At 38.1% G+C, this 22,643-nt stretch overlaps 1 protein-coding gene across 9 annotated transcripts in view; it reads left to right on the top strand.

Annotated features, from left to right (window-relative positions):
• The window catches only part of LOC309474319 (centrosomal protein of 95 kDa-like), a 306,785-nt gene that overhangs the window by 117,728 nt on the left and 166,414 nt on the right, over positions 1-22,643 (top strand). The gene's annotated exons all lie outside the window — the stretch shown is intronic.

The following is a 22,643-nucleotide window of genomic DNA, read 5'->3' on the forward strand; positions in this document are numbered from 1 at the left end:
TTGATAAGCGTTCTGTCCTGAACACATGACCATGCTCATATTCAGTTATAGTCATAGCGCCACCTGCTGGCAACAGGAAGTGACATGTTTAACACTGTTATGGACTCCTAATAACATATAAAAAAGTGCCAGCAAGTGCTAAACATGCTAACAACATACTAGAAGCATGCTAAAACATGCTAGCAAACTCTTAGCTAAGTGCTAAAGCATGCTATTTTTGCAATTAAATAGGAATTTGCTGTAACTCAGGCATGGAATGTCCAATCTGCCCCAAACTTCACACTTTTGATAATCGTTCTGTCCTGAACACATCTACATGAGAATATTCAGTTATAGTAATAGCGCCACCTACTGGTAACAGGAAGTGTCATGTTTAACACGTTGATGCCATTCTAGCAACATGTTAAAAATGCCATTGACTTCTAAACATGCTAGAAACATGTTAAAACTTGCTAGCAATACTTAGCTAAGTGCTAAAGCATGCTAATTCAATGAAACAGGATGTTGTTGTTACTCAAGAAGGCAATGTCCAATCTGCGCCAAACTTAACACTTTTGATAAGCGTTCTGTCCTGGACACATGACCATGCTCATATTCAGTTACAGTCATAGCTCCACCTGCTGGCAACAGGAAGTGACATGTTTAACACTGTTGTGAACTCCTGATAACATATACAAAAGTTCCAGCATGTGCTAAGCATGCTAACAACATACTAGAAACATGTTAAAACATGCTAGCAAATACTTAGCTTAGTGCTAAAGCATGCTAATACTGCAATTAAATAGGAATTTGCTGTAACACAGGCACGGAATGTCCAGTCTGCCCCAAACTTCACACGTTTGATAAGAGGCATGGCCTGAACACATCTACATGAGAATATTCAGTTATAGTAATAGCGCCACCTACTGGTAACAGGAAGTGTCATGTTTAACACGTTGATGCCGTTCTAGCAACATGTTAAAAATGCCATTGACTTCTAAACATGCTAGAAACATGTTAAAACATGCTAGCAATACTTAGCTAAGTGCTAAAGCATGCTAATTCAATGAAACAGGATGTTGTTGTTACTCAAGAAGGCAATGTCCAATCTGCGCCAAACTTCACACTTTTGATAAACGTTCTGTCCTGAACACATGACCATGCTCATATTCAGTTACAGTCATAGCGCCACCTGCTGTCAACAGGAAGTGACATGTTAAACACTGTTGTGGACATATAAAAACATTAAAAAGTGCCAGCAAGTGTTAAACATGCTAACAACATACTAGAAACTTGCTAAAACATGCTAGCAAACACTTAGCTAAGTGCTAAAGCATGCTATTGCTGCAATTAAATAGGAATTTGCTGTAACACAGGCATGCAATGTCGAATCTGCCCCAAACTTAATATGTAACATGCAAGAAACATGCTAGCAACACATAGCTAAGTTCTAAATCATGCTAGAAATGCTAAAGAAAGTTGTTGTAACTTAAGCATACAATGTCCAATCTACCCCAAACTTCACACGTTTGATAAGAATTATCTCCTGAACACAAGTCCATGCTCATATTCAGATATAGTCATAGCGCCGCCTGCTGGCAACAGGAAGTGATGTTTAACATTGTTCTGGACTCCTAATAACATATAAAAAAGTGCCACCAACTGCTAAACATGTTAGCAACATACTAGAAACATGCTATCAAATACTTAGCTAAGTGTTAAAGCATGCTATTACTGCAATTAAATATGAATTTGCTGTAACTCAGGCATGCAATGTCCAATCTACCCCAAAATTAATATGTAATATGCTAGAAACATCATAAAACATGCAAGAAATGCTAAAGGAAGTTATTGTAACTCAAGCATACAATGTCCAATCTGCCCCAAACTTCACATGTTTGATAAAAGTCCTGCACTAAACACATCTACATAGCGATATTCAGATGTAGACATAGCCCCACCTACTGGCAACAGAAACTGACATGGTTAAAACAGTAATGCAGTACTAACCACATAACTATTGTGTACTAAGCATGCTAGAAACATACTAAACATGCTAGCAACTACTATACCTCCTTAAATGCACATTGCCCAACCATGCTCTGTCTTCCTAAAGCCAACGAGTGACGATGGCACGGGTGCGAGGGCCCTTTCATCGCTGCTTGCAGCTTTAATACTTATTATTCTTCTTCTTTTTCTTATTATTCCGGACAAAAGTTTGGCGCGTAACTTGCCCCGCACCGTTTGTCACAGACCCCTGAGTGAGGTGTCAAATCGACCAGCTCATTGAGGAGAGGTGTGCTATGACTTTTCTAAGCGATCGGGTGTACGATGTTCGCACAGCGGACGAAAAAGCGGCCAAAAAAGTCCCATTGACTTAACATGGGGAGTTCTAAAAACATTTGAATCCCAACTGCCGTTTTCACACACACCACTCCAAAGGGCCTGACACCCCTGCGTTTCTCTCCCTCTCTCTCTCCCTCAGAGGATTTATATTATCAAGCAGCCAATAAGTAATGGCCTAAAATCTTCATAGCCACACCCTAGCAACCAGTTACAGCACCCTAGCAACCACTCTGAGCTCCCTAGCAACCACCCTAAACCAATAAATAATATAAAAACATTTTTTTTACATTTTTTAAAGCAATATCACACTCGTAGCCTTGCGATATTGCTCCATGCTTGTGCCTATTCGGCCATAGGCACGAGGCCGCAGGCCGAGTGCCGTACTGAAGGAACTCGTTATTAAAGATTTTAAGAACTCTATAAAAACTCCATAGTAACCATATTTGACAACTACCAACCACCTAGTAACACCATAGCAACTACCAAAAATACCTTAGCAACCACCCTGAACACCCTAGCAACGTCTAGAAATGCTCTAGTAACCACCAAAAACCTCTAGCAACCAACCAGAACACCCTAGCAACTGCCTAGCCACCACCCAGAACACCTAGCAACTGCCTAGTAACCACCCAAAACGCCTAGCAACCACCTAGCAATGCCCTAGCAACCACCAAGAATACCCTAGCAACTGCCTAGCAACCACCAAAAATACCCTAGCAACTGCCTAGCAACTACCCAGAACACCTTAGCAACTGCCTAGCAACACCATAGCAACCACCCAGAAAACCCTTGCAACCACCACCTGGCAACAGCATCTTGCTAAAAACATGCTAGCAACATACTAATCATGTTAGCATCATGCTAGCAACATGCTAATCAAGCTAGCATTATGCTACCAACATGCTAATCAAGCTAGCATCATGCTAGCAACATGCTAATCAAGCTATCATAATGCCAGCAAAATGCTAATCAAGCTAGCATCATGCTAGCAACATGATAATCAAGCTAGCATAATGCTAGCAACATGATAATCATGTTAGCGTCTAGCTAAAAACATGCTAGCAACATGCTAATCATGCTAGCATCAAGCTACCAACATGCTAATCAAGCTAGCATCATGCTACCAACATGCTAATCAAGCTAGCAACATGCTAATCAAGCTAGCATAATGCTAGCAACATGCTAATCAAGCTAGCACCATGCTAGCAACATGCTAATCAAGCTAGCATAATGCTAGAAACATGCTAATCATGTTAGCGTCTAGCTAAAAACATGCTAATCATGCTACCATCAAGCTACCAACATGCTAATCAAGCTAGCATCATGCTAACATAATGCTAATCAAGCTAGCATCATGCTAGCAACATGCTAATCATGCTAGCATCATGCTACCAATATGCTAATTAAGCTAGCATCATGCTAGCAACATGCTAATCATGCTAGCATCATTTTAACAACATGTTAATCATAGTAAATCATGCTGGAATGTGGTAAATCGTAGTAAATCATCTTAGAAACATGGTAAATCGTGGTAAATAATTATGCTAAAACGTTGTATATCATGGTATCACAACATGTTAATTGTGTTAGCATCTGCCCAGTGGCGAGTTTTGCCACTGCAAGCACCACTTCACATTTTCTTCAGGAAATGTACATTCTAGTTAGTGGTGCTTTGAAAAGCACCACTATTGTTATCCTCCATACTTATTAGTGGTGCTTTGAAAAGCACCACTATTGTTATCCTCCATACTTATTAGTGGTGCTTTTCAAAGCAACACTATTGTTATCCTCCATACTTATTATTATTCTTATTATTATTATTATTCTGGACAAAAGTTTGGCGCGTAACTCGTCCCGCACCGTTTGTCACAGACCCATGAATGAGGTGTCAAATCGACCAGCGTATTGAGGAGAGGTGTGCTATGACTTTTATAAGCGATCGGGGGTACGGTGTTCGCCCCAGGGGCGAAAAAGCGGCCGAAAAATCCCATAGACTTAACATTGCGACGAACTTTGATGACTCGTAGCTCTGAGTGAGGATTTCGCAGAAACGTGTGATTTGCCACATTTGAAGAGGCTGACAGGCTCTGTAAGAACATACCTCACAATGGGGTAAAAGTTGCACCCCTGGGGGGCAGGAGCTGCCCAAAGTTTCCCATTGACTTACTATGGTGTAGGACGGCCCATGAAATGGGCCGTCCTACACCATAGCATGTGTTTTTCCTACTATGGTAAATTACATAAGGTTTTTGTATTGAACGTAGCTCTGGATCACAGTGTCATAGAGACAAGGGGGCGGGCTCATTTTACTCAGACGACCAATCAGTCTCTCAGGATCATTGTGAAGCTATCAAGCCACGCCCTAGCAACCATTTAGAGCACCTTAGCAACAAGTTCCATAGACTTCCATTGAAAGAGATCAAAGGGATATCTCTGGACTGAATTGTCATAGAAACATGAGGGTGGTCTCATTTGACTCGGGGCAGCAAACAGCCAATCATGAATGACCTCAACACTTCCTAGCCCATCCCTAGCAACCATTGTCGAGCACCTTAGCAACAAAAATCCAAAGAGGGATATCTTCCATTCTGAATGTCACAGAGGCATGGGAGTTGGTTTATATCATTCATACTGACAAGCAGCCTTTGGAGTTTCATGACTGGCAGCTGCCAAGCCACTCCCTAGCAACCAAATAGAGTACCCTAGAAACCAAAATCCAGAGAGGGATATCTTCCATTCTGTATGTCACAGAGGCATGGGAGTTGGTTTATATCATTCATACTGACAAGCAGCCTTTGGACTTTCATGTTTGGCAGCTGCCAAGCCACACCCTAGCAACCAAACAGAGTACCCTAGCAACCAAAATCCAAAGAAGGATATCTTCCATTCTGAATGTCACAGAGGCATGGGAGTTGGTTTATATCATTCATAGTGACAAGAAGCCTTTGCAGTTTAATCATTGGCAGTTGTCAAGCAACTCCATAGCAACCAAACAGAGTACCCTAGCAACCAAAATCCAAAGAGGGATATCTTCCATTCTGAATGTCACAGAGGCATGGGAGTTGGTTTATATAATTAATACTGACAAGCAGCCTTTGGAATTTCATGATTGGCAGCTGCTAAGCCACTCCCTAGCAACCAAACCGAGTACCCTAGCAACCAAAATCCAAAGAGGGATATCTTCCGTTCTGAATGTCACAGAGGCATGGGAGTTGGTTTATATCATTCATAGTGGCAAGAAGCCTTTGGAGTTTCATCATTGGCAGCTGCCTAGCAACTCCATAGCAACCAAACAGAGTACCCTAGCAACCAAAATCCAAAGAGGGATATCTTCCATTCTGAATGTCACAGAGGCATGGGAGTTGGTTTGTATCATTCATACTGACAAGAAGCCTTTGGAGTTTCATCATTGGCAGCTGCCTAGCAACTCCATAGCAACCAAACAGAGTACCCTAGCAACCAAAATCAAAAGAGGGATATCTTCCATTCTGAATGTCACCGAGGCATGGGAGTTGGTTTATATCATTCATAGTGACAAGAAGCCTTTGCAGTTTCATCATTGGCAGCTGCCAAGCAACTCCATAGCAACCAAACAGAGTACCCTAGCAACCAAAGTCCAAAGAGGAATATCTTCCATTCTGAATGTCACAGAGGCATGGGAGTTGGTTTATATCATTCATACTGACAAGCAGCCTTTGGAGTTTCATGATTGGCAGCTGCCAAACCACTCCCTAGCAACCAAACAGAGTACCCTAGCAACCGTTTATCAAGACCCATGTCTTTTCATCAGAACATCGTATAGAGATGGGGTTTGGCTCTTTTGTTTCGTTTGGGAAACAGTCTGTAAAATATCACCACGGTTACTGTGTATTCACACCATAGCAACCGTTTAGAGCCACCTAGCAACCATATTGAAACATATAGAAGCCATATTTCAGCTCCACAACATCGTACAGACATGGTTGTTGGCTCGTATGCAATCATGTACAACACCCTAGCAACCGAGTGGTGAGTTTTGCCACTGCAAGCACCACTTCACATTTTCTTCAGGAAATGTACATTCTAGTTCTTCTTATTATTATTATTCCGCCACAAGTTTGGCGCGTAACTTGCCCCGCACCGTTTGTCACAGACCCCTGAGTGAGGTGTCAAATCGACCGGCTCATTGAGGAGAGGTGTGCTATGACTTTTCTAAGCGATCGGGTGTACGATGTTCGTACAGCGGACGAAAAAGTGGCCAAAAAAGTCCCATTGACTTTACATGGGGAGTTCTAAAAACATTTGAATCCCAACTGCCGTTTTCACACACACCACTCCAAAGGGCCTGACACCCCTGCGTCTCTCCCTCTCTCTCTCCCTCAGAGGATTTATATTATCAAGCAACCAATAAGTAATGGCCTAAAATCTTCATAGCCACACCCTAGCAACCAGTTACAGCACCCTAGCAACCACTAAGAGCTCCCTAGCAACCAGCCTAAACCAATAAAAAACATTTCTTTGTATTTTTTTAATTTTTAAAGCAATTTCACACTCGTAGCCTTGCGATATCGCTCCATGCTTGTCTATACGGCCCCGTTATTAAAGATTTTAAGAACTCTATAAAAAGGCCTATCAACCACCCAGAACACCCTAGCAACTGCCTAGCAACACCATAGCAACCACCCAGAACACCCTAGCAACAACCTAGCAAAGCCCTAGCAACCACCAATAATACCCTAGCAACCGCCTAGCAACCACCCAGAACACCTTAGCAACTGCCTAGCAACACCATAGCAACCACCCAGAAAACCCTAGCAACCACCTGGCAACAGCATCTTGCTAAAAACATGCTAGCAACATACCAATCATGTTAGCAACATGCTAATCAAGCTAGCATCATGCTAATCAAGCTAACAACATGCTAATAATGCTAGCATTATGCTACCAACATGCTAATCAAGCTAGCATCATGCTAGCAACATGTTAATCAAGCTAGCATTATGCTAGCAACATGCTAATCAAGCTAGCATCATGCTAGAAACATGCTAATCATGTTAGCATTTAGCTAAAAACATGCTAGCAACATGCTAATAATGCTAGCATCAAGCTACCAACATGCTAATCAAGCTAGCATCATGCTAATAAAGCTAGCAACATGCTAATCATGCTAGCATCATGCTACCAATATGCTAATTAAGCTATCATAATGCTAGCAAAATGTTATTCAAGTTAGCATCATGCTAACAACATGTTAATCAAGCTAGCATAATTTTAGCAACATGCTAATCATGTTAACATCTAGCTAAAAACATGTTAGCAAAATGCTAATCATGCTAACATCTTGTTAAAAGCATGCTAGCAACATGCTAATCATGCTAGCATCATGCTACCAACATGCTAATCATGTTAACAACATGCTAATCATGCTAGCATCATTCTAACAACATGTTAACCCTCTGAGGTCTGAGCTGTTTTCTGGGCCTGGAGGTGTTCTGACATGCTCTGACATTTGTGTTTTTTTCTGTTACTAGTGACATTTTCATGGCTAAAGTCTAATTGCACTGTATTCAGCACAAACTCTGCTACAATAATATATCAGCAGCATGTATGTAAAAGTTTGTAGTTTTGAGATAATGACATTTATGCGTGGTTTGTGAAAATACAAAAAAAAAATTGTCACTGAAATAAGGCCATGAAACCCATACTGATTATTTCTTCACAAGACTTTTGAAAATTGTATGACGTAGCCTAGAATATTTGCTCCAAAACTATGTGAAAATCACCCTGACTGCTCATTCAGATAAGACAATATATTGATTTAAAATTTCTAAGACGTGTTTTGTGTGACAAAGCCATATTCGAAGAGGCGTGATCATCTCATGAATATGTAAGCTTTTAACACCTGAGAAAGACAAAGACACTCCCCTAACTGCCCTATTAGGAGCGATCAGGCCCTGTCATTCAGAGCAACCTTGCACAAAGAATGAGGAGATTTAAAAAAGAATGGCTTTTAGATTGTTTGGATTTATTTACAACACAACATAATCCAAAAATACAAATGACAAAAGAGCACATTGAAAACAATGATCCAAAGACAGAGACCTTTGTGCCATTCCTAAAAACATTGTACATACCATTTCCAAGGTGTTTGATTTTCACTTTACCATGTTCATGTACAGAGACTCATGTGAATGTTGAAGTCAGCAGGACTCAGTTGCATCTGGTCCCTGAAAGAAAAGAAAAAAGTGAACATACTGGTATCAAGAGAAACTAGGCCTGCACGATTTTGGGAATACATTTTAGATTTTTCTGGTTAAAATTGCTTTTTAAAATTCACAGAATACACACACACACGCACAAATGTTTCCAACAATATATAATATAAAGAACACCATATTTGTTGTGCCTTGTAGGCATAAGCTATGTGCAATACTGCATAAAATAATTTTATTTTACAAAGCAGCCTATAAATCTTCCAAAAGATTTCAGTAACAATGCTAGAGAAAAATATATTGATTATCTTATGTTACTTCAAATGTTTCCATTCGTTATGATGATATGAAATGAGATAATAGTAAAAACATAAAGCCTAATGTTTGGTGCATTTTTCCTTTCAAACGCAATCGCGCTCCAAAATATGATACATTCAAACCCACAGCGCGCTCCAAAATATGATACATTCAAACGCCATCGCGCTCCAAAATATTAAACATTATGGTTATACATATCTATGTTTGAGCAGATATCCACAAACAGTATTTAACAGTAAACACGGGTCTAAATAGTATAATATTCACCATATATCTAGCAACAGTTCAACTGCAATGTGAAGTTTATGCAACAATACCATAAACTAATAAGTAAGAATTTCTTACCTTACATCTTTCTTGTCTTCAAATCGCGTTCTTCTTCTTCTGATGTAAATCCAATGTAAGCTCACAGCGTGTCTTCCAAACTCGACGAAAAGCAGAGACTTGTGAAGTGTTTTGGTGTTTTGTGTTTGAGGTAATGAGGGCGTTCGCGTCCCATGTGGAGATTTGCATGTGAATCTCTTTTGCGCGAGTGGGCGTGGCCGAATTAAAAGTAATTAGCAAGCGTTTGAGATACTGGACATCCTGTTGGTTTTATACAAATTACTTAAACAGAGAATATTTATTTTCAGTTTGAATCCGATCATTTAAAAGTACACACTTAAATGTGTATAAAGGTGTATGGCTCATAAATGTGTGAGAAGTATTCGCTGAGTTTTGTTTCAGTTTATAGACGTGCTCAAGAAAAAAAAGTTCACCGCGACGGAGAGGCAGAACGCACACCCTGTTTATTTTCTTTATTTTACTAAAGCACAATGTTTTGATTTGATTGTAAGTGGACACATACAAAAGTAGAAATATCACAGATTCTTTTTTTATATTTCTTTTTTCTGTATAACCATAAATGACGGAGTAATTTAAGTTTATTGTACTACAATGTGAAGAAAATCCAGCAAAACGCGGGGGCGCGTTTTCCGACCTCAGAGGGTTAATCATAGTAAATCATGCTGGAATGTGGTAAATCGTAGTAAATCATCTTAGAAACATGGTAAATCGTGGTAAATAATGCTAAAACGTGGTATATCATGGTATCACAACATGTTAATTGTGTTAGCATCTGCCCAGTGGCGAGTTTTGCCACTGCAAGCACCACTTCACATTTTCTTCAGGAAATGTACATTCTAGTTATTATTATTATTGTTAAATTAGTGTTCATAAACGAGTTATGTATGGTCTTTCAAGAATTTCAAGTTAATAATATAACAATTTACGGAAAATATTTTAAAGCTTGTGTCATGTGGTGCCCCCCTAGTGGTTGTGAATGGTTGGTGCCCCTGGGCACTGGCCCAAGTGCCCTTATGGATAATCCGGCTCTGCATGCTACACATGCTAGCAGTGAATAGCTACATGCTAATAGCGATTAGTTAAGAACTCTATAAAAACTCCATAGTAACCATCTGTGACAACTACCAACCACCTAGTAACACCATATCAACCGCCCTGAATACCTTAGCAACCACCTAGCAACACCATAGCAACCACCCAGAACACCCTAGTAAACACCTAGCAACCGCCCAGAACACCCTAGCAACCACCCAAAAAACCTTAGAACACCCTAGCAACACCATAGCAACCACTCAGAACACCCTAGAAACTGCCTAACAACCACCCAGAACACCCTAGCGTGTGTTCGCTCGCATCCATCCGCTCAGGCATCCTTTGTGAACGGCGCTTCTTTTTGCGCTGCTCAAGCAAAGGGAGAGAGGCTTCAATATTCTCAAAAATATTAAAAAAATTTGGCTTCAATATTCTCGAGAAAAGGAGTTTTCCCATAGCGTAAGCTAAGCCTTACGCAATATGAGAGACCTCTCGAAAGGGAACCGGGTGGCTCCGAGCAGGAGAATGACCAGCCAAGACAAACCGAGGAGCTCGTTTCTAAACGAGGGGCTACTCTGTAGCATGGACATGGTTTGGTTAACTTTCTATATGTTTGGTTGACTATTTTATTTTGATAATGAACATGCTGCGATGTCAAGTTAGCAATGCTAGAACGTGTGCGTGTGTGAGGCGTCGGCGCGATCACAGGAATTTTGGGCCTTCTGAGGAACCTGTTACTCCGTAATTTATGGTCATACGGATAGAAGCATAATAGATAGAACGGATGATTCAGGTTTTTGTAAAATACAGAAAACAAGCACGATGCCGTTTTCTGCCGTCTCGTTTTCCTTTGCGTGAACTTTGGACCCTGTCACATGAACCAATGTCTGCTAAATTTTTCCTTTCGTTTTGTTAATCTGTAATTATTTAAGTGAAATAGCCTATGTTTTGCATATAGGCCTATATATTAGTTTTATATATTTTAGGCCGCTGTATGTGAGCTGTATCGTTCAGTTTCGTTCCGACAAACGGGGCACTAATTTTTCTTTTGCTCAATATGTTCAACGTTAATTAAAGGTTCTCCACGCATTATCCTGCAGTTAATGAGAAATTGTAATTTATTGGCGCACTATATTGACTGCGTATTGAGACATATAAAACTGTTGAGCTAGATTTTCAACCAATCAGCATCGAAAATGTAAGTAGGTCACAGCCGAAATCAAGCCAATATCACTACGCACATGTAAACATGGAGGAGGACGTAAGCAGCGCATCTTCATCTGATAGCGGCGATCAAGCTCGATTAACAACCGTAAAGTGTATTCTTCATGTCGAAAAAGATGGTGGGAAAGGTCCGCAGCCCTTTACTGAAGTCCGATGGGAAAAAATCAAGCATAGGAATGGCTCAAAACGTCGGACACTACGGAGCTAACGTTAGCTATTGCTAATAAACATGTTGCCCTCCTGGACAAACCGGTCTCTGATGTCCCAACAACTACGGGTTTCACCCGGCCTGCTATCGGCGTTTTATAGACGCTTGACTTGTGTGTATGTGTGTGATGGGTAGGTTTAGGGGTCGGGTTAGTGTGTGTGAGAGAGAGAGATAGGCGGCTGTCGGTAGCCTAAAAGAGGCCTAGAAATAGGGTTTCGTCCCACCAAGTGGGGCACTACCTACTTTTTTAACATCAGAAATATATAGAGATTCCTTAGGAAAAAGTTCTCCACACACAACCTTGCAGTTTTTGATAAAAATGATGCTAAAGGTGCCCATTTAAAAAAAAAAGGGAAAACATAGGGAATTTTGCACTTTCAAACCTGTTTATCATATAAACCCAAAAATGCCGAATTACCACTTGAAGTACAAAATAAACCAGTTTGAAATGTGTGATACCTGAAGTTGCTATCTAGGGCAGTGGTTCCCAAACTTTTTGAAAGCATGGCACCCCTTTGTAGTGTTTTTTTTTCCACGGCACCCTAACCCAATTAAACTAAATGAACATATGTGCATACATATATACAATTATATCCAGATGAGCAAACAACCAATGAAGCATAAACAGCAGCATGAATTTATTATGAATGCATTACAACAGACATAATATGAGGCGAAACAACCCCTTCAGATGAATCATCAGTCCATTAATAACTGGACACACGTCAACAGACTGATTTTAACCAATAAGGCTACTGTATGTGAGAATCATTGGAATAAAACAGATTTAAAGATACTTAACTCTTTAAATAATAATAAACAACTCCAAATATTTTTGCATATGTTGGTGTTTTGATATGATTTTAAAATATGCTGTAAACAGGGTTAGCCTATTATAGGTTTTGCATTTTTTCATTAGTTTTTATTTTTATTTCGTTTTGACTTTTTGTTTTCAAATTCAGTTTAGTTTTAATTAGTTTTTAAAGTGGGTTTGCTAGTTTAGTTTATTTTTTATTTTTTGAAAATGCTTAGTTTTCGTTTAGTTTTTATTAGTTTTAGTGTTAGTTTTAGTCTTTTTTTTTTTGTTATTTGTCAGGGGCAAGATTCAAAAAGACATAATGACAAAACATTATTTAATATTTGAATCACAGCTTATATAGTGTTTTGACATCGACAACCACAACCAAAAAGTGCATTTTTCCTCAAACTTGCGACTAGTTAACTTTCTAAAGAAGGCGCAATCGCTTCTCGGGTCGACAATAACACACTGACAAAATTATATTCAGAATTTAAAATATTTTAATACCACTTTTTAATGTGTGATTGTGTAAAGGTGTTCACGAGATAGAGAGACCAACCTTTCGCGAACTTGCTTTCAACGTCGAACGAACACTCGTTCTCATGGAGACGCGGTGTGCACGGAGGGGAGGAGGTGTGTGTGTGTGCGTGCGCGTGCGCGTGCGCATGTGAGAGACGCATGAGTGACAGAGAGAGCAGGGAAAGGAAATGCAGCTGAACGAATACGCTGCGTGTTTTAAATAGCGTTTTTTCCCACCTAGTTTTCGTTTTTTCGTTCGTTTTCGTTAACGATTATAACCTTGGCTGTAAAAGGTTATTATATGGTACGATAGTTATTTTAGGCTGTTTAAATTGGAAAATAAAGCTGAGATTCTGCGGCACCCCTAGCCAGTTGTCACGGCACCCACTTTGGGAACCACTGATCTAGGTACAGTAAACATGATAAGATTATCAAGAAAACTTCTACTGTAGCATTAACATCCCAATTACTTCTCATGTTCCAATTCAAAGGTAATATTTGAGGTAAAATCTGAATAACAAATAGAATTAAGTCAAAATATAATAACAGAGCTGCCAACTCTCACGCATTCACCGTGAGACTCACGCAATTGACACTTTTCACACGCTCTCACGCCACGCATCCATTTTCTCACGCACAGAAAAATCGTGAAGCAAAGAGGACACGGAGACCGACAGACTTGACAGAGCAGGTTAGTTAGCTGAAAAAATCTCAGCTCTCAGATTCTGTCAATTTTATTACGAAATTCAAACAATAAATACCGTTTTGGTGTTTGTAATTGATCCCTAGCGGCACGTGACCCGATCATCTCTACTAGCTAATAGTAAATAAACACGAATGAACAATGTTGAAAGAAACAGTACAGCTTACCGAAATGTATATTCTTCATACATAATATCGATCAATCAATCAAACAAAGGGGTCAATAAAACAGCTGGAGAACAATTATGTCACATAACATTTACCTCAGGAAAGCCATTTAATGACCATAATATAGGCACGTTAGTTGGCTAGAAAAAGTATTTTGCTAAATATGTGTACTATATTACATATTTATTATATTTGTACTTATATCATTAAATAAAGTTGTTATTATAATAAAAAACGCATTATATTTAATATATTTAGTTATTTTTTTACCTTAAATAATACTACCAGCTGATAGGGCTGTCTGTATGTATGTTTTTTTTTTTCTTGAGAAAAATTAACGCCTATCTTGTGTACCTAATATTTATTCAAATGAGTCAATATTAAATCAAATCACAAGAATTGAATTGAATTGAAATCGTGAAATGTGTTTCAAGAAATTTGTAAAAAAACAAAAACCCAAAAAAACCCTAGCTTACCAGAAATTGTACCATATAAACATTGTAACATGTTGTCACTAAACCTAATACAATTCACTTTAGTTACTAAAATGTTTTGACAATCACAATACACTTATTGTGATGCAAGTTTTTTTTAACTCACTCCAAGTTAACCCTCTGGGGTCTGAGGCGTTTTTGGGGTCCTTGAGATGTTCTGACATGCCCTGACATTTGTGCTTTTTTCAGTTGCTTATAAACATATTAATGGCAAAGGTATAATTAAACTCTATTTAGCACAAACAGGGCTACCATAATATGTGAGCAACATGCATGTACATGTTTGTATTTTTGAGAGAATAATGTTTATGCATGGTTATTGAAAAAACTAAAAACTAAAGTTTCTGAAATAAGGCCACAAAACACGTACTAAATATGTGACAATATGACTAATTGATGTCGTTGCCTAGAGTTTTTTCTTCAAAATGATGTGAAAATCATCCTGCCCTTATCATTCACATAACACAATACTAGGGGTGTAACGATACACCAATGCCACGGTTCGGTTCATATCACGGTTTTGGAGCCACGGTTCGGTTCGGTTCTGTTTGCTGTGGGGGCAGGGTTCATGGCAGGGCACCAGCAATAATAACGCTAGATTAACTTTAACTTTATTAACTGAACTTTATACAGTGGCTTCAGCCTTTCTTTAGAGCACTTAGCACACCTGAGTTAACTAAAATGAAATAAATGCCTCCACTGACTAGTCAGAAATAAACTGCACACCTGAGTAGGGTTGCCAACTTCAGAAAAGTAAAATGCGGGACAATCGTGGTTCTTTATAGGAAAACAAGGGACACTCAAAATATTTGTACTGCATCGCACAATGTACATCATTTCATTGTCTGCAGACAGTTAAGTATATGTTTAAAAGGTTATCAGACAAACACATTTGTATTGCTTAACCTATTTATGTACAATTTAATTCTAAAAATTATTGTAAAGTCATACAAACAAAATGTCACATTACAAACAAACCACCATTCAAAATAACAGCATTTATCTGAAATAGAAAGCTTTTTTAACATTATACATAGGCCTACAGTTCAAAAGTTTGAGGTTTGTAAGATAATTTTTGGGGGGAAAGAAATTAAAGAAAGTAATTGCCTACTTTTATTCAGCAAGGATGCATTACGTTAATCAAAAGTGACAGTAGCCTACATTTATAGTGTTACACAAGCTTTCTATTTCAAATAAATATCTTATGATCTTTACATTCTTTATAGAATCCTGGGGGGGAAAAAACAAACCAGTCTTAAACATTAATAATAATCAGAAATGTTTTGTGAGCATATTATTCCCTCAGGTAGATTACATGTTTTCTTGCGTGGCTGGATGTTGGACTCATGAACAATAATCACGTTGTTTGCATTCGCTAAAATTGATTTGCCGAAATCAAAACGTGGACAGTGAAAAGGAATTACCGTTAGCGCGAGACGAGTCCGGCTTGAAGCGGAAGCGACCAGACGGCAGAGGATTATGTTCGCAAAACAAACAATGATTTGTCTCAAAACGATGATTAAAAAATGCTGTGATATGTCATCATATTGGATGATGACAGGTGTCGGTGATTCGTGATCAGCACTGCTGCTGTTGCTGCTGTATCAGTCAGTGGTTGTGACCGGAGGGTCTTCAATCTCAATATGAGTTGCCATCCTGAAGTGCGTATGTAAACTCTCGAGCGTGATCGATCACCCAAATCACGTGACATGCACTTTATTTAGTAAATAATATTATAATAATATTTAGTAAAACTACAGCTCTTATTAGTTGTTAAAAGTGTACTCATTAATAACTATTTAATCAAATGTCAAGGAAGAAAAAAATAGTTTTGTGACAAAGTGATGTGAGAGTTGGGCCGGGGCAGCAGGGGGCGGGGCGCGTTCGGTTCGTCATGAGAGTATCGCGGTTCGAACCGTGGCTGTTGTATCGCGGTTTGTCGGTTCGGTTTGAATATCGTTACACCCCTACACAATACATTGATTTAAATCTTGTAAAACACTTTTTGTTTGTAAAGACAATATCGAGGGATTGGAACCAGAGGGGTGTAAGTGGGATTTTGGGCGAAAATGAGTTCTATATATCAAATTAAAGGTCTTGATGAGCTCTATCTAGTTGTGCCAAAAAGACACATCAGAAATCAACCTGTATTGAATAAAGCAACAAAACAACAAAGACCTAACACAAAAGTTTGAGCATTGTTTGGAGCCAGAGGGGCGTATGTCCACTTGCACCCTTCTGGCTCTAAAAAATACATGTATCGCCTACACATTGTTTGGAACCAGAGGGGCGCAAGTGGCATTTGACAAACTTTACAGGAGAGCCAAAACAAAATTTTGACCACGCTTCAATCAACTGTATTTATTAACCTTCAACCACAACATTGCAACCACATACATACTTATATGAGTAAGTTCTTAAGTGAACATATTATGGCATATTAACACAATGAACATATTCTAAAACCTTGCAAAATCTTGAAAATATGGCAAAAACATCAAATACGCCTTTTTGGCACCAAACATTTCCAATTCTTCTAAAGAAAAATAGGGCGTATCTGCTGATCAATGCAGAAATGATTGGTCAAAACATTGGTTAAAAACACTTACTTCATAACTTTTCATTTTATTTAAAATACTGTATACATAGTCATTTAATTTCATCATTTCAAACTGTTTAACATTTCATTTCTAACCGTTTAATTTCAATCTCATTTGAAGATTGTGTTGTTCACATTCATGTCAAACAGTTTAACATTTAATTTCAAACAGTTTAATTCAATTTTTTATTCATGAGTTCACATTAATGCATTTCATTTCAAACAGTTTAACATTTAAGTTCAAACTGTTTAATTTCTCTTGTTTATTACACATTTCACTTTTTAGTTCACTTTAGTTGAACTAAAAAGTTCACTCACTGCCCACTGTCAGAGTGTTATAGAACTCTGCATAACAGTGAGGAATACTCCCCTTGGTGCACAGGGTGAGTAGGTATTTTTTCTTTAAGGCACTGATCCCTGGAGGACTTTCATACAATGAGCTGGGGTGTGTGGTTCTGGTGCCTCTGGTCCCTCTTGTTGCCTGTTGTGCCACCGTCAGTTTTCGGAAGGTTGGGGCGGTGAAATCATACTTGAAGAAGATTGTTTTTGGTTCATCTTTCGTGTAGCGGAACCATTTAATCTTCTGCCAATGAACTGATTGTCCCTCCTCATCTTTTGTTCTGTTTTTGAGTATGTGGTTGGAGAGGGACTTGAAGTCCAGAAAGTCCTTGTGTCCAAGTTCATGTACACTGTATGGGTCGTTCTTTCTTTCCATTCTTGTGTGCATAGTGTGCATGCTGCAGTGTAAACTGCAAGAAGAAAAGTTTCTATTTACTCCCATGATGGGTACTACACACTTGTGAGAATGGCAAGAAAGAACGACCCATACAGTGTACATGAACTTGGACACAAGGACTTTCTGGACTTCAAGTCCCTCTCCAACCACATACTCAAAAACAGAACAAAAGATGACGAGGGACAATCAGTTCATTGGCAGAAGATTGAAGATTATGAAGTTAGAGTGTTTTTAACCAATGTTTTGACCAATCATTTCTGCATTGATCAGCAGATACGCCCTATTTTTCTTTAGAAGAATTGGAAATGTTTGGTGCCAAAAAGGCGTATTTGATGTTTTTGCCATATTTTCAAGATTTTGCAAGGTTTTAGAATATGTTCATCGTGTTAATATTCCATAATATGTTCACTTAAGAACTTACTCATATAAGTATGTATGTGGTTGCAATGTTGTGGTTGAAGGTTAATAAATACAGCTGATTGAAGTGTGGTCAAAATTTTGTTTTGGCTCTCCTGTAAAGTTGGTCAAATGCCACTTACGCCCCTCTGGTTCCAAGCCCTCGATATGCGCAAGGGGCGTCAACCATTCAACAGCATCATGCATATGTAGTGGTTCACACCTGAGGAGACAATGGGGCCCGCATACTTAATGAGCCATTCATTCAGGTGTGTCACCTATAGCCACAAGTAAGAATGCAAGAGAAATATATATATATATATATATATATATATATATATATATATATATATATATATATATATATATATAGGCTATATATATATATATATTAGTGGTGGGCCGTTATCGGCGTTAACGTGCTGCGTTAACGCGAGACTCTTATCGCACGATAAAAAAAATATCGCCGTTAATCTATTCTCCAAGTTGGGTTGGGAGATGGCTCTATACTACACAAGCTATGATGACGCAATCTATCCGCGGCTGCGAGGTAAACCCGGCCGGCTGCAACGCATATTCGTCGTCATCTTAAGTAAACACGGCTGAAAGTGAAAGCTGGTGAAAAAGATCGGTGCAACATCCATTATTTGGACTTGGTTCGGGTTTAAGCCGTCAGACGAGCAGCAGCAAACTATATACAGAGTGTGTGGGCCGGGGTAACAGTTCGGTAAGTTAACACACGACTAATCCGTTCTACCACCTCAAATTCAAAACGAAACATGATATCACTGAATACCAGCGCGCGCGTATTATTCCCATTCCAATATATCTTAGTGGTGTAGCACATAATCTCGATTTTAAGAATAGTTGTTGTGTTTCTTTTTAACTGAAAAGACATCAGTTAGACAATATTCTAATTTTAAATTTGGGGTTTCATAAGCTCCAAGCCATAATAAACATTAGACCTACTTAAGTCTCTGCAGCTAGTTTACTTAAATTTTATTTATCTGCAAAATTATGTTGTATACTTACAGTTTTGCACAATATATGTTCTCAAAACTACATACACCCTTTAAAAAAAAAACATTTAGCAGTTGTTTAGCAGGGTCTGTAATCTGTTCTGAAATGGTTTTATTATAAAATACTGTATATCTTTATCGCAAGAGGCTGCAATGTATATCACAATATAGATTTTAGGCCATATCGCCCATCTCTAATTGATAGCCTATAGTAGTTGATAATAACATAGGCCTACCTAATGTTGCCTACGGACGGTAACAGTACAGTAGTAACCTTTTACAGTCTATGAGTAGAACAGCTTTCTCAAGCAGTTTGTGATGCATTTTGGAAACAGGAGATGAGCCCCTGGTCTAATGCGCCACCTGGCTTGAGAAACCCGTTCTCAAAGACTTACTTTTATAGTCATTATTTGGGTAGCACACATATTCTGAATGCCTTCGGCAGAATTCAAATGAGCCATTTTAATCTAGATTAATCTAGATTAATTTCAAAATTAATCTAGATTAATCTAGATTAAAAAAATTAATCTATGCCCACCTCTAATATATATATATATATATTCTACCAAATTGGTTCACAGTTGGAAGCATGTGAATTAATTTTTAAAAAAATTTTTTCACAAATTTTGCTTGCAAATTGTATAATATCCAAGGAAAACATTGTTTTCATACTGTATTTTCAGTTTTGGAATATGTATCCTCTCCCCAAATTTGTCAATAATAAAACACAATAAAAATTATTTAAAGAAAAGGCTTATATTTACCTTTTAAAATTTGTTTACATCTACCTTGTAAATATATATTTTTTATTAAAAAGGTTACAATTACAACAACAATTGAAGTGTAATCTTTCTTTGTAAAAACTAAAGTATACATTTTATCATACATATTTCAAAGTTAAGGATTCATTACTTCGAATATAGCCAGGGTTTCCGCGGGGTTGTAAAAGGTAGTAAAAGGTAGTAAATTAAATTATGCCAAATTAAGGCCAGTAAAAAGTTGTAAAAAGTAGTAAACGTCATCTGACGAGGTAGTAAATTTTCGAAGCCCCATCTAACTGGGTCTATATCATGGGTGTCCAAACTTCGGCCCGCGGTCCAGTTTTTATTGGCCCGCAGCCAGGGTCCGAAATTAACACCCGCCAAGTGCGGTTAGATTTTCCGTTTGGCGAGTAAATCTTAAAAGGCTATCCGCCACACTGGCGGGTGAATGTTCATCATACCAAAATAGTAATAAAAAAATAATACAATTGCCTTTTGTAATGTTATGATGCCTGGAAATTAGTTAAAATCTCCTGCGAATCTAGAGCGAGCGAGCGAGCAAAAGCGCGCATGCAAACTGTGTAGCGCACGGCAGAGAGGGAGAGACCTTGCGTGTGTGTGTGTGTGTGTGTGTGTCTCTCTCTCTCATGCAGTGGTGACGCGTTCATATAAACGGCACCTAAACGCTGTAAAAAAAAATATTATGACATTTTAATTGTTTATTAATAAACAAGTGTTTCTGTGTCAGCTGCAAAGATGAAGTTGACACTGACTCGCGATCTTCGCAGTAGTGAACGGGCCGGAGAAAAATGCATTTCTTACGGATTAGCCTATAGCCTACTTTTATGTAGTTTTGAATGGTTCTGTTTAAAAGTATAAATTTCAAGCTTTCTGTAGATATAGGATATTTCTAATTTGTTTAGGTCTGTGAGGCGAGTAGCCTAGGCTACCTATACGCTGAGTTTCGATTATACAAAATAATGAAACATGGATTAAAATTAAGATAAAATTCGTTTCAAAGAGAGGCTTTGTGTTTTCTGTTTGATGTCTCTGTGAAAGTTTTAAAAGCATCCTTAATGGAGAACGAACGGTTAGGCTACATAACATGTTTTTTTTCCTCAAATGCAAACACGAAATAAAAGACAAAATACTTTTTAAAAAGACAATTTTGGGGGGAAAAATATGGATTTATAGCTTTTGAAAAAAAAATATGGATGGATTAATAGTGTTTTGGAAAAAAATATGAATGGATTTATAGCGTTTTGGAAAAAAATCTGGATGGATTTATAGCGTTTTGAAAATAAATATGGATGGAATTATAGCGTTTTGGAAAAAAATATGGATGGATTTATAGCGTTTTGGGAAAAAATATGGATGGATTTATAGCGTTTTGGAAAAAAATATGGATGGATTTATAGCGTTTTATAGCCAGGTTGTAAAAATACAGTATTGTGTATTGTCAATATGTCACCTCTAGTGTGTGGCCCGGCCCTTTGTTTATTTTTCTGTATTTGGCCCTCACTAAAAAAAGTTTGGACACCCCTGGTCTATATGGTTTTAAATTAGGGTAACTGACGTGTGCAGGCCTATTTCCTTACTAAACTTCCATGAATTTATTTTTGAGTCGGACCCAAAGACAGTCTCTCTGGTTCTCTATCTCTCCCTCCCAGTGTTGAAATTAAGTTATAATTGCCTCATTAAATTGTGATTAAATATGTTATTAATTCATTTTGGAAAGATATTTCATGTCTTTACTTGTCACTTTACTTAACACTTAACACTGCTTCAGTTGAAGTTTGAAGCCGTGTTGATAGTAAAAATATTGTGTTGGTAGTAAAATAGGTGGTAAAAAGGTAGTAAATTCAATTTAAGAATCTCTGTATAAACCCTGATAGCCTACATTGACAAAACATACTATATTTAACATATTAGCAAAAATTGGCAAACAAAAGCTTATTTGAGGTGGCAGATATTTTACAGTAAAAATGTGTAATCTATCCAAAACTAATCAACGTAATGTTGTCTTTCATTTGTCTGTAACATAGGTCTTTCGTTTTTATTATAAAGAATATAAATGTTAATTTGCAGTTTAATACGTTGCTTATACAAATAGCTACATTTTATTTCAACATATTTCAGTCGATTTTTATAGCAAAATAGTTTGCTAAAAGCAGATCATTCATTCACACACAGAAACGCGATTCAAATTTAAACTGTCTTTTTGCGAGTTGTGGTAAACAGCGCATCTCTGCCGTTCATTCATTCACACAGAAACGCGATTTACTTGAGAATGAAAAAAACTTACTACAGTATTCCATCCGTTGCTCCTCGAAATACCAGCACTTCTGAGGTACGTTTTCCATTATTATTATTCCTCACAGCGCTGCGAGACAGTGTAGACAAGTACACTTATCTGAATAAACTTGATGTGTTTTCTCGAACTGATATGGGGGCGTTCACAGTTTGTATGGGATCGTCTCAGTCATTTGCGTTTGAATAGCGCGCGCTCTCCGTGGGCGGGGCCGATTAAAACGTAATGAGCTGAGATGAGCTCGACTGGAATCGCTCTCTTTTAATACAGATTTCACAAGATGAGAATATTTGTTTTTTATATTTATTATTTCATTTAAAAGAAGAGAATTCAAGCTTCATGCCTGTGTGTCTGTTTGCCTGTTTGACTGAGTATTCGCTGAGTTATTGTTCATTTTCGGACGCGTTTCAGAATGGACTTCACTGGCAGAGAGAAGGCAGAACTCGCTTCATGTTTATTTTTCTTTATTTGGCAAAAAGCACAACACTTTGTTTTT

Source organism: Leuciscus leuciscus (assembly GCF_965113295.1).
Source record: "Leuciscus leuciscus genome assembly, chromosome: 14".
Classification (NCBI taxonomy): Eukaryota; Metazoa; Chordata; class Actinopteri; order Cypriniformes; family Leuciscidae; genus Leuciscus; species Leuciscus leuciscus.